The following is a 14,144-nucleotide window of genomic DNA, read 5'->3' as shown; positions in this document are numbered from 1 at the left end:
GCTAGCATTGTTTCTTTCCTGCAACTAACTTTTATAAACTGCAACTGGCATTCACTCAAACAAATTTTGTTTAGTCACCAAAAAGTCTTTTTGTGAATAAGAAAAAATCTTGGGTGTTAGCCAACACAAATCTTGATTTGCTTAAAAGCTTCAAAAAACAAGCAAGAATCCCCAAACAAAACATTAAAATGGGATGGAAACATAGTCAAAAAAACCTTTTTGATTATAAATTATTTCATTTTTGTTCATTTTTGTTCCTTTTCACTCAGTTTTGATATATGACTGCCCAATGATTGTACCCATGATATTTGTCAGTTTGGAATAGTTGTGTAACAGAAATTGTTTCTTCCTTACTGCAACTTATTTAAAATGTAAGGTATAACTGCAGTGATTTTGTAACCTCACATTTTCCCATTTTTCTGTACATCTCTAACCCTTGTCAAAGAAATTTGTGCAGTGATACAACGTAGCACCTGACTAGCTTTGAGCTTGTGTGGGATGAGTTTGTCTCTATTTAGAATTAGTACAGGAAACAGTTATTCAGACTCCAAGTTGCCCAGATCAGGTGGGCAGCACAGAAGAAGAGTCTGAAACAGCCCAAATATGCAAACATGGGGTCAGGTAATATCTTAAAACTTCACCCCAGAACAAGCAGTGGAATCCTAAAAGTCGTATGTAATTACCACAGAGAAGACCTTTGTAAGAGACTAAAAGAGCATTATGCTTTTCAATAGAATGAAATCATATCTATATATAGACTGACTGATACTGGAAAGACTCAACAGTTTCTGGAAACTGATAACAGTAGCTAACCACAATTTACTGGTACGGCCACATTTTGTTTTAAAATTCTTCTTATGTCTTTGTCTGCCCTCCATTATTGTTGTTTAAAATACCCATTTGTGATATCCTGTACATATATATGCCAGGTGGAAGATTATTTTCCTGTGGTTACTAATCATGTGGTATAGCATGAAGGATAGTCTCATTAAGAATCAGCTTTCTTAAAAGATTCTGTTCATAGGTAATACTGCTTAATATAAATTTTATGGCACAGCAGGGTTCTGTTCCCCATCTTTTATTGCTAGAAGCATTTGTAATAAACACAATAATATGAGTAATATTCTATTACATTTGTACAGTATTTTCTATCTGAGGTTTTTCAAAGCATTTATGGAAAATATTTAGCATGCGGTAGGTCTGTGAGGAGCCTTCTGATTTCCACTCTTATCTCTGCACAGTTGGACCATCTTAGTCATTTGTCCTGTAAGCTGCTGAAGTTCATTATCACCAGCTAAAAATAGCTCATCATACAGCACAGTTCATGTAAACAGAAAAAATCATGTCAAACTCAGATTTCAGGTCAGTTTCTACCAACAGTTTGGTTGACAAAATAATTCTCCAGACTGCAGTTTTTATAATCCAAAGAGACTACTGCCACTTATGAATATGTCCAGAAAGGACATAATTCCCTTCTTCCATCATTCCCCTTGCCCCCTCTTTCAGTATTTGTTTCATTTTTAGAAAAGTTTATGATCTCTGAAATGGAAAAGTGACCAAGACAGCTTTAATTTCAGGAGAAGGAAGGTGTAGTCCATGATTGTCTTCTTTGGCATAGAAACACAGAATAATTTACATAGTAAGAGTCCTTGGATCCAAAGTCCTGCTCAGAGAAAGTCCTGCCCATGGCCTTGGCCAGCCAAGTTCTGAATATTTCCAGGGATGCATGCTCCACATCTCTGGAGAATCTGCTCTTGGAATTAACCACTCTCTTGGTGAGGACATTTTTTCTTATCAGTAATCTGAGCTGGCCGTCCATGTGGCAGTGCTGCCCTGATGAGGCTCTGTCTCATTGCTACCAGGACCTGTGGCTGACTCCTGCTCATCATGCACCTGTCAGCTCCCAATATCTGCTCCTTTCCAGCTGCTTCCCAGCCTGCACAGGAACTTAATGGATCATTCCCCTGCAGATGCAGAGATCTGTGTTTGCTCTTGTTGAGCTGCATGAGGTTGCTGTCAACCTATCAATCCTTACAGTTTTAAAATGGGATCATAATTATTCTTTTTATTACCTTACCAACCCTACCATTGCTAAACCTGAAATCAGGCAAAGCAACGAGAGAACACTAAAATTACTGACAAACGCTGTTTTCATTTTCTCCTCTCCTCTGCATTTTTTAATGAATGGGTGTTCTAACTATAGGAAACTGTGGCCAAAACACAGCTCACCACCACTGCTTGTGAGGCAGATGCTGCTCCTCTACTGCCAGAGCTGAAGAGCTCCCTCCAATACAGCAGTGGCAGGGATGCTCCTCAGGAGGGGAAGAGTAGGCACCCAGAGCTCAGGCCTTACCTTCAGCCTGCTTGTTTCTCAGATGTAGTTACAGCACACACCTGCTCAACTGGGGACAAGTGATTAGGTGAAGCAATTCTCTCCTGAAGCACTGTAGATATTTCACTTAGTTAGATCATGAAAAGGGGAAGATGACAAATCAAACCCATTCCGTCTCTCTCAGATGTGATATCCCATGTTCTTCACAGAGAGTACATCCAATCCTATTTACAGGAGGGTTTTTTTAGCATAAGTATAAATGAATCTGCTCCTTCCACTAGAAAAAAATGATTTTGCTGTTTTTATTCTCCCCTAGGGAAAAGTCTGTTTCAGTTGTATTGGGTATCAAAAATATCATCAAAACATAATCTGAAAGAGTATGCAATTATATTTTCATTTCAGATAAGTCTTTGACAGACATGCCTGAAGGCAAAATAGATTCATATCCCTAACAACCTTCCAGAGGCTGAAGTCTATAAACAGATTATACAATGTGCAAATTGCTATTTCAACAAATCAGGAAGGCCTAAAATAAATCTCTGAAAAGTAAAGTAACTAAATTAAACTCTGAAGAGTGAACACATTCTGTAGCACGCAAAACTGGATGGTCATTTAATAGATCTCTTTTAAATTCCATTCATTTTGTTAAAGGAAATATTTAAAAATTAACAAAATCTGTATTGGTTCTTCTAAATGCTGCACTGAAGTCAAACCAACTATACTGATTTACTTCTAGAGACCATGAAAACTCAACCATGTCATGAGGGTAGGAAATCTGAACTTAGATACCCTCATACAATACATATCCTGTGTACACTCTTGAATTACACAGGAGCCTGAGGGCAAGTTGTCTTGGAAATAACCAAAACTCCATTGTCTAAAACTGGCTTATATCTTCTGTGATAGCACCTCCTTTGGGCCATATTCCTCCAAGTTTTGCTACAGCAGAAATATTTCAGATTTCTCAGTGAAACTGTATCTCTGGAAGGCGTTGTCAGAGTTCAAAGTTGAGACTTTTTCAGAATCAGAAAAGTGGGTGTTCTGAAGAATCTGATTAAAACTAGCAAGTGAATCATAACGTCAAAAAATGCAGAGGGAATATGTTTCATGTAGGGAGCTGGCTATCCTCAGGGACCCCCTAATGGCCTTAACTGTCCATAAAGAAAAGTTAAATAGTCTATTCTCAGAATTTAGGGCAAGGACACAGCCATGCAATCCTTTTATTTCCCCCTTTAGTTTGTCCAGTTTCACTTGTCTGAGGGACTGATAGAGGTGTTGAAAAAGGAAGACAAACAAAATTAATCCAAAGGGAGATAAATCCTCCATTTCTTTGTCAATCTTAACTGTAACCACATGGCACTGCAGTGCATTTTCCAGGGAGGAGATGGAACAGCTGGGAAGTGCAACCCATCCCTGTGCTTCCCAGGATTCAGGGCAGCCTCCTCACCAGCCCATGTGCGCCCCACTGCTGGTCTGCATCACAAAGCTGGGTTGGTGCATACCCAGAAGACAGTAAAGCCTCTTTGTTTTATGGACTGATAAGATAGGGATTTATTATTTGGCTGAAAGGAGAAGAAGATATCTGTGTACTTCTTGTGACTAAATAATGGAAGTGTGTATGTCAGGTTTGTAGCTGATTCACCAAGTAGTCCTATTACCACAGAAAAAAATGCTTGTATGGCCTGTAATGGCATGACCATTGCAAGTATTTATCAAAGGAAAAATAAAACCCAAAGTAGGAGACTGATTTTGTTGCACTCAGAATGCTTTTGATCCAATTAAAAACATGATTTGTTCAATTAATGCTATACAAACAATAGTTACCAGATTATCTCCAGAATGCTTAAATCTCTACATCTGCTGTTTGCCTATGGATGAGACAGCAAGTAATAATACTTTTCTTAGTATTAGATGTGATCTAAGCAGCACCTTTTTTAATTACTGCTGTGTAACAGTGAGTCAAAATACAACAATAATCCAAAATACTAAAATTAAATCTCAGGGTGCGTCTGTACAAAATGAAGCAAAACATGTTTCTTTCTCACATGTTATCAAAATGTGTGCTTAAACATTTTAATAGAATTCTGCTCTTCTTTAAGTAGGAATACACTCTGGCAGTTCTGCTAGCAAAGCTTGAAGCATTTAAAGCAGTAGCACTTCTTCAAGATTTAGCATGCATGCCTCTCAGTTAACGCTCCCTAGGTATTTTAAAAAACTGAATTATCTATTTATGTTTAAATTCTGAAACATGTTTCATTTAGTCTGATAGTACAAAGTCCTACTGAAGCTTTTTAATCCATTTCAGCTTTAGCAAATATTCTCCACAGTATTTCAGCTGAAGGCCTTCCTGTTTGTCTTAATTTACTGTGAATAAATTTGTTTCTACAATTAGCACATGGGCCCCTAAAGCCAGAAATACCCTAAATTAGTGGAACAGTGCATTTTGGGATGTAACTTAATTACTAAATCTAAGTACCAGAACTATGAACCAGAAACTTATTATAAGCATTAGGCTACTTGCAAGACCATAGTGAAACTTCCCAATGGAAATATGATGGTCTTAACATGTTTCACTAATTAAACCTACTTTAAGCAATGTGAGGCATTATGTAACATTCAAAAATTAGGAGATAAAACAGTTTTCTTTTTGTGAAAAATCCTTTTATATAAGCCTGTTGAAGTACACATGACAATTAAAAGTACGAGACCTGCCATTTCAAACTCTTCCAGATAAGCACAGAATCTTTTGTTCCTACAGTTGTGGCTATTTGTATGAGCAAGGGAGAAATGCCATGGTTGTTTCCAGCTTTCCTCAGTCTGCAAACGTGCAGACCAACAGAGCAATTCCTCTGTGCATTCTCACTTCATGTGAAAAACATGAGCAGAATTGGGTGACAGGAAAGCACATTTATCTGTTGTGAGCTTTAGAAAGTCTGTCTCCTGTGCTCAAAGGCAGTGGTCTTCCACAAAGCCCTGGAGAGAAATTTGCAGTGCTGTTGCACAAGACTGAATAACTCAGCTTATACTTGTTTTAAGAGTCACAAAGCAGTGACAACAACAAAGGAAAGATATTTGTTAAAGCAACTTGCTGTTTAGGCTTTTTGGCTAATGCAGCATCCCTTGTGATAAAAGAACTCCTTTGAGAGGACACAGGGCCATGCCCACTGCCAGCTTTGGGTGAAGATTAAAGCAGTTTGTGAAAGCCTTAGCACATTTCCTTGCCTTTACAATTTTGCCACCATGCCAGCATTGTAACACAACACAAAACTTAATTTTTTTCATATTCATATAATCTAAATCTAGAGTTTGGTTTCTTTAGTTATAATGAAATTTCCATGCATGGTTCCAGCTCCAGGCAGGGCACCATCTGCAGCACTGATTGTTAAGCAAACATTGCTACATTAGTCACCAGACAGGTACAAAATGAATGCTATCAAAATGTAAAAAAATCTAGAAACAAATTAGAGGGAAAAATAGATCTCTGAAGTGCATACCACCTAAAACTGGAGCTCTTATCATTTTATTAGTCTGAATTTGTTTAAGGTCTTTCATGATGTATTAAGCAGAAGAATCTTTTTCTTACATTTCCATTTCTTGCAATGATGTGGAACTGGTATAATAATATAATAATACATAGTAAAATCTTGCAATCATACTAGTGAGGTTCATCTCCTTCCTAAAATAACAATAATGTGAATGTTGTTTTTATCTATATGTAGTTTTCTTCATCACTTTGTATTGCATTGCATTGCTATGTTACATCAATATTTACATTGCCACAGTCTCTATGGCTGGGACTACTTACAGCACATAGCAGGGCAGCTGCTCACCAGCAACAGTTTTGGCAGTGAGGTCCCTAGGCAAGATGGATGGATTTTGACAAACACAATGGATTTTTCATTTGGAAAATTGGGGGGAAAAATGAGAAACAGCACTCTTACACTGTTTGAGTGGGACCTGTCGAGGATACACAGTCTTCCTGAGAGCTGGGAAAGGTAGCTGTACCCCACCATTTGGGACATATCCAGCAAATATCAGGGACTTGTCTTGGGTTGGTATGGCTTTGCTTTCAACTGTTCTTTTGTTGTCATTTTTACATGGTTGTAGAGGATGAGCAGAGTTTTCTCATTTGCACTCTCAGCACAATTCATTGCCTTAGTAATTTCTATCACTAACCTTTTTGTTCATCTCCTCTTCAGTGCAAACTCTCTTTTCAGCATTTTTAATAGAGGTTTGTAACATCTTTGCTGTCTTTTTTTTTTTTCTGAACCATCCATTTTTTAGAAGCAGATTCAAGATATGTATGGTTCGTGTATCCATTTTTCATGGCAGTGACACCCTCACTATTTTCCATTCCATGCTATACTCTAGGAACTCTATCAATTTCTTCACTTTCTTAGTAGATGGTTAACAGTAAAAAACATCTTTTATTAAGTTCTCCAAAGTGATGTCATTATTTCCTCTGTTGGTTGCAATTAACTTTGAAAGAAGTGATGTGTATGAGCAATTCACACGAACACTTGCAACACATATTTTTAGCTTTCACTTGTACACTGTTCACTCAGTTTTGTTATCTCCCACTGAAATTTTAGAGACATTTCTTGGACTTTTGTAACAAGTATGTATTTTCCAGCTGTACGTTTGTCACCTAACAAATAACTTCTTTTCCAAAACATGGCTAATTACATAAAGCAGGATGAGATATTTTAAATATAACATTTGCTTCCAAAAGAAGGCTTGTATCAGTCCAATATTATTTAGAGTGGTTGGAACAGATATAAGGTTAGACAGTAAGATATGTCAAATTCTATGTGCAATTTCAAATTTTTCATGAAGAGTCATACCAAGGAAAATTGGAAAGGTTCCAGGCAAAATAAAAAAATTTCAACAATTTTTCTTAAATCTGAAAATATCAGTTATACAAGTTCTAGTTCCACACAAAATCATTTCAAAGCCATGTTGATGTGCACATGGAACATCTTTTAAATAAACTAATCTTTTATTCAAAATATATTTCAACAGTTAAACTAGACATTCTTTCCTGTGCAGAAGAATGACCTTCCTAAATTTTCTGATTTTCTTTTCTTTTTTTTTTTTTTTAAATTTTCTGATCCTTTTTTCAGGCATCGAATTCAGATCAGAATATTTTTGAGCCCCTTGTTAGTGCTGTGATTTATTGTTTCAAAGTTTTGATTTTTATTTCTGGTGCTGCTTTTTCTGTCTCATTCCATGACTACCTGTTTCTTCATTCACCTCATTCAAGGGGTGGTTACCTTCCACTGATTCTTTCTTTTACTGTCTAAGATTTCTTCTGATTCCTGATGGACTAAGCAATGTAGTGTCAATTGGTTTTCTCTCTTTACCTATAATGCTATTCAGAAGTCCTGCTTAGAGCTTCTAATTTCTGTTAATTTTATTTTACTGTAAATACCATACTAAAATAATCATATTGTCAGAACATAGTGTAATGTCCTATAATGTGTAATGATTCTTCTAATGGTCCAGGTTTGAAGTGGAATAATTTTTAGACAAATCACCTCATCAAAGCTTCATAATGGAAATCTCAAGTGGTCTCAGAAGCCTTGAACTCAACACATTGTACAAATCTAAATGTCACAATTGACCTTCTAATGCCTTAACAACCTTCAATTCAAATAATGTTGCCAGTTCCTATTCATCTATGTCCCATACCAGCAAGGTCTACACAAATTTTCACTGATTCACTCCCTAGACTATTGCTGTCATGTGAAAACCACTCTTGTGCCAGCAACAAACACAACCAACAAATGAAACAACAAACACAACCATTCTCCAAGGCTGCAAGTCAAAGTGGGTGTCTTTTCAGTGCTGGGGATTTTCAAACTGAACAATTATGCTCTGTGCACACTCAGCTAACACACCACACCTTGGCCTTCAGTTCTTATGTTGTAACTGGGGAAATGCCTACCTGGTTAATAGGATTCCAAACTGTTTTGCTAATGTTTATGTCTGGTTTATTACTTAATTTCGATTTTATGTCAGCTAGAATGAGAGATGCCTCTGCTTTGAGGGATACAGGACTAACAGTGTTTGGGGTTTCAGCCTGAAATCTAAACTTCCTGGTTTGCTTGGTCATCACCAAAACAACATGTAAGATTTTTCTTGTAATAGGAGATGCAATACTTAAATGCAATGCAAATACTGTGAATGATGTGGAAAGGATTGTCACATAATTATATGATACAAAATATTATCTGGATGATGCTTGAACAGATATAAAATTTGTTGGGGACAAATTCTTGCAATGCAGATGGACAGAAAATTTTTTGTCTCATCCAAGGAAAGAAGTTTGAAAAAAATCTCTCAGTAGATTCAGTTTTCTTTGAAAGTACAATTCTGCTCAAATTAAAGCAAGGTAGTGACCAAAAGTGGCGCCATTAATCTACTTTCCAATCTAATTTCTGGCTAATCTAAGCTCCTCAAAACCTTCAGAAGAACTGTATGGATAAGTTTTGTAACAGCAAAAATCTTCAGGCAGTAAAAGGGCTCATTTACTCTAAAACTTGAGAAACTACAAGAAACTATAAGAAGTACAAGTGAAAAAATAAAGGAATATTTTCATCATTCCCCTATGAAAAAATATTATCCTTACCTTTCTTACCCCACCTGCAGTCAGAGAAAGTCTGGTTATTAAGACTTAAAAATGGTTCCTTTCTGTCAGTTCTAACTGGCAATGAGGTATTTGCTATGGATACACAATATTAAAATGCAGGAGAAGATGCACTGCTCTCCAGTCTGCCCTTGTGTCTAAATGAGTCTGTCAAAGAAGTATACTGAAATATAGCATTAATGTAAGGGACAAAGCAAAAGCAATAACTATTTCTGATAATTCCTGCATAATTCAGCAAACAAAACACAATAATAAGACAGCTCTTCCAGGGTGGTAAAATAACTTAGACAATGTTTTTATTCATTGATCAAATAGATTACCATATAAACAAATAAAAATAAAGATAAAGTAGAAATAAAGTCACACTTCATATGTGATTTTTATTTAATTTTCTTCCAAACCCACAAAAGGCAAATATATCAGGAAAAGGATGATATAACTGTCCTTTTATTGAAATTGTGGTGCTTAAAAGCCAGGTTTTCTTAGAACACAAATGCAAACACACAAAGAATAAACTTCTTAAAAATGGCAAAGGCAAAGAGAGGCTCTAAGAAAAAGTCCACTAAATGCCACGGTTTTCTAAATGGCATTAACTCTCCTTTATACATATCTTTATATATGTATAAACTTTATTTACCTTTAACTCTCATTTCTTTATAAGCATCTGTTGCCTAGTAAAATCTTGAGCCCTGACTCTGGATACTGACAGAAGGGTTTTTACAGGAAAAGACCTTTTTAATATTTTCATTTAAGGATTTTTGGGCAAAGTCCTGTTTGTAAGGTCAAGACAAAGGTTTTATATTCCTAGATCATAGAATATCCTGAGTTGCTAGAGACCCACAAGATCCATCAGCTTCCAGCAGGTAGAACAATATCTTCTGGTAGTCTCACAAAACCACAACACCATACTTGGGCTAATGATAAAAAAACAATGAAAAATTACATTTAAAACTTAATTTATTGTATTAATTAAATATTATAATTTTAATATGTAATTTGACTAGTGCATTTCCATTTAATCTATGAATGGTTTAATAATGCTACCCTTAAGAGTGAAATAATTTTCTTTCCTTTAATCCCAAATGATATTCTCCTTTCACATTAGTTGCAGTCTTTCTTCCTCTCTTCTACCGCTGTTCAGATGACAATTGAATATTTATTTTCTGAACTTACAAATTCTTATAGCTCCTTGGTGTTTAGTATTAAAGCCCAGGTCTGGCTCAGGCGGAATATTTTCACTGTGCTTTTTCTTTTAAGTCTTCCGTTGTGGGGTCTGAGAGGCACAACTTTATTTTTAATTTTTTCTTTGAAGAAGAATATGTCCTTCTTTGATCACGTCTCAGAGAGAGTTCACAAGATTCTACCATCACCTACTCACTGACATGTTCCTGAATCTATATTCTCTCAAATGTTGTAGATACCAGATTTATCATAAAATAGATATTTCACTTAATCCTTCTTTAACTTTCTACCCCAACCATTAGGCCTAGACCTGTGGACCATTTATCTGCAATTCTCCTTTTCAACATTTAGGACCTCAGTGCTATAACATGTCATTGCTTATCCTTTTGTTCCCTAAAAAACTCTCTGGACATTGAGTATGTTTTCTTGTATTTGTCAATAAAAAACACATTAAACCTTTGCTTCCTGGAAACTGATGCAATAAAAAATATCTCCAGAAGGACCTCTTGTGTGTTTACTTGTTATCAAGAGGACAGGAGAAGAAGAGATGCAAGCAGATGACAAAAAGAGGAGTTTTGTCAAATAATCCATTGACATTTTCATGCTGGCAGTTGGCAAGATTTTTATTGAAGGAAGACTCTTTGACCTACTCTGTTTATAATCATTCATAAAGTTCTAGCAAATAATAGAATCACCTCTCTGCAGATTGTTAAGATTCCTTGTAAAATGACGGTATTCTTCATAATATATATATTTGAATAATTTTTCTCTTCCTCCCAAGCCCTACTTTGACAATCAACCTTTCCTGAGATGTCTCTGAAGTTCTGCTGACATGGTTTTCTTTGGTGAAAGTAAGAAAGCGTGGTTTTGATCCAAATATTTTTAGGACATCAGAGGTTGCCATGTTAAAAAAAGACCCATTTCCTTTGGAGACTACTCATAATAAAATACTTGTTTTAATAAAAGTAAATATTTTAATATCTCAGCACTGTGTGACTTACTTTCTAAGTGGATATATTTGTAATCTGTTAGAGCATTACTGTCTACATGGGATCATTTGTCTAATTAAAATTAAAGAGTGCTCTGGGTTGAAAACCTGCAGAAACATCCAAACAAGCAGGAAAATTCCTTCTTTGAAGAGTGCTAACATTAGGCTTTTGGATCAGGTACACCATAAAAATTCTTATTCTCACCAATTCAAAAATACAAACCAAAAACATAAAAGTAAAATTAGCAGTAACAAAAACAAAAGATCTCAAAAATATTAGTTTTTCCTTTTTTTTAAAAGATGTTTTTAGTGGCATTTCCCACTTTTAAAAAAGCAAAAATTTCTGGTGATACTGTGTATTTAGTGTTCAAGTTATTATTTTGGCTCCTGAGTTGCAATAGTCTTTGTTCAAAAAGAGCTAAAACTCTTCAAGGAAAATGGAGCATATAACAAGCTCTGTTATTATCACAGGGGAAAATATGAAAGGAAAACTGCAGCTAATATAGACTTCTGGGAAATAAAGCACAATGTAATGGAAAATCTAATACAGCTTCTGAATTTGTGTCAGCAAGGCTGTAAGGTGATTTGATGATGCTAAACTAAGGCATGTCTGGTAGATGTTAATGATGGTGAGGTGCATACTTGAGAGACATATTCTTTCCAACTTCCCTTTGAATACATTAGATTCCTGAGGCAATGCACCAACCATGACCTTGGAAGTTTTCCTGTAACTGAACTACTCAACATCACAAGTTCTGGGGAAACAATGGGGAGGGGTGTTTCTCAAGCTCCATAAAGAAAACTATTTTTGATTTCTCATACTCTGCTCATTAAATGATTCAATCTGATGAATATAAAATTTCGGAGTTTGGCAGTACAGATGGGCCCAATGATGCTTGTCTTCCTCCACCTTGCAACTCAATCTTTTACCAAGTGAAAATCCTGAAATGAAAAGTTCTATGACATAGATTTGCATATTTAAAATTAAATGTATAGCCTTTCAAAGGATGCCCATGCATGTCATGTGGTAAGATACAAATGAAAGAAAAGAGATCATACTTGTCTCTAGAGTTGGGACAAGCTGGGACTAAGAGTTACATGGGTGTTAGAAGTCACTTCTTAGACCTTCAGGACATGAAGCAATCTGGTACACCTAAAACACTTCTGGAAGGAAATGTAAATATTTGCAACATATAAGTGTATGTAGTGTGAATAATTGCTGCATAATTAAGAGCTTGAAAACATAGTCGCAGCAATGACTGATTGTAAAAAAAAAAACACATCATTTCAGTAAGAAATTGAGTAAGAACAGCAGAGAAGTTAGGTGAAACATCTGATCCTACAGGAGGCAGGTTCCAATCTTGGCCTTGTGTGTGAATGCTCAGTAAGTCATGGTCCCAAGAAGTTTTATCCTCTGCCTTTAGTGGATAGAGGACTTTAACAAAACCCAGGTGAGTCCCTGAGCTGCAGCAGCCCCCAGGCAGAACAATGAGGCCCTGTACTGGCTTCAGGGCCACTGGGCTCACAGCGCTCCTGTGACCATGTTCTTCATGGACTTCAGCACATAAATAAATAAAGGAAAGCAACTCTAACCTGCAGGAGCCAAAAGGCCCAGTCCTCTGGGAGCTGAGATCTAAAGGATCAGACCCATAGCAATGAACCTGATTGTCCCAGGTAGGAGTTGTTCTAAAATTAACAGGGGAAGGATACAAACTAGCTCTTGGAATGAAGTGGCATAGTTAGGGAGGCAGACTAAAAACCAAACTTTCATAAACAAGCAGAGACAGATGTCAGTGAAGTAAGCAAAATCTTATACTACACAGATATCCACTAAAATTACTATTACTGTCTCTCTGGGTGCAGGATGATGCAAGCATGCACATAAAGATCACAAGGAGGCACTTTCACAAAAGATGTAATCTGAAGAATAAATTATTCAAATTAATTGCTAAGCCCAAAAATATTGATTTTTGTTTTGCAAAGAAAATAGTTGTGGATTAAGTCTAGATTTTAAAACCAGTCAATAAGGATTGTCTTAACTTACAGCCAGACCTTCCTTTCATTGGAATTCTGATGTGTTTCCATTCTGCCATGCCTCTACCTCCATACAGAAGTAACAGCACTAAAGCAATTGTTGGAGAATGAGGCCTGAGATATTCAGAATGAGTAATGACTGATTTCAGAATTCAGGAAAAAGGGACTCATTTAATGAAGGCATCTGCAAACATTTTTTAATAACCTTGCCCTTTAACATGTAGGAGTTTGAACATTTCAAGCAGAGCCCTATAAATTCCTCTCTCTACCTCAGAATGATTATTGCTATTGTATGCATTTCTGAGGATGCCATTAGATACAAGTAGGACACCATTTCCCCCAGGGATAAAGGAAATTTTCCCCTTTCCTCTTTTACAGAATAAAGCTGTTTACACAGAGGAAATGGATGCATCACATTTCTAAGAACAACCTGCCATGCCCACTAAACAATTTTAATCTAGGCAAATGAACGCTTCTTCTATGCAACAAAGATACCTTGTCTTCTTCTGTTGTGAGAGCAGGAAGGTGCAGCTTTGTCTCCCGAGCTCAGCTGAGGTTGTTCACCATCAGTGCTGCTGCTGCGGCTTTCTCCCACCTGCTGCTGTCCTTGTCATCCTCTGCCCCAGCTGCAGTGCTGACCACCAGGCAGGAGGCCCACTCTGAGGAATGTCAGTCTGAGGCTTACATTATCTGTAAATAAAGACAGCCTATCTGCCTCAAATCTCCTGTGGTTTGTGGGCTTTACTGATGCTGTGGCAGCTCACTGCCTGTTTCTTTATCACAGCTTGTGAGTCACTCTTAGTAGGAATTAGGAAGTGACTATGTCTTTTCACTTACTTGGGGCAGAAGCTTATGTGACATTTGCATCATCCAGATTTAGCATCAGGCCCTTGAAATAGTCTCTGAAGTCTATTTGGGCTCATTTCACCCCAATCCAAGAATGCAATCATCTGACCTAT

This window comes from Onychostruthus taczanowskii, unplaced genomic scaffold, assembly GCF_017590055.1.
Source record: "Onychostruthus taczanowskii isolate IOZ18803 unplaced genomic scaffold, ASM1759005v1 scaffold16, whole genome shotgun sequence".
Lineage (NCBI taxonomy): Eukaryota > Metazoa > Chordata > Aves > Passeriformes > Passeridae > Onychostruthus > Onychostruthus taczanowskii.
Note: the sequence above shows the minus strand (reverse complement) of the source record.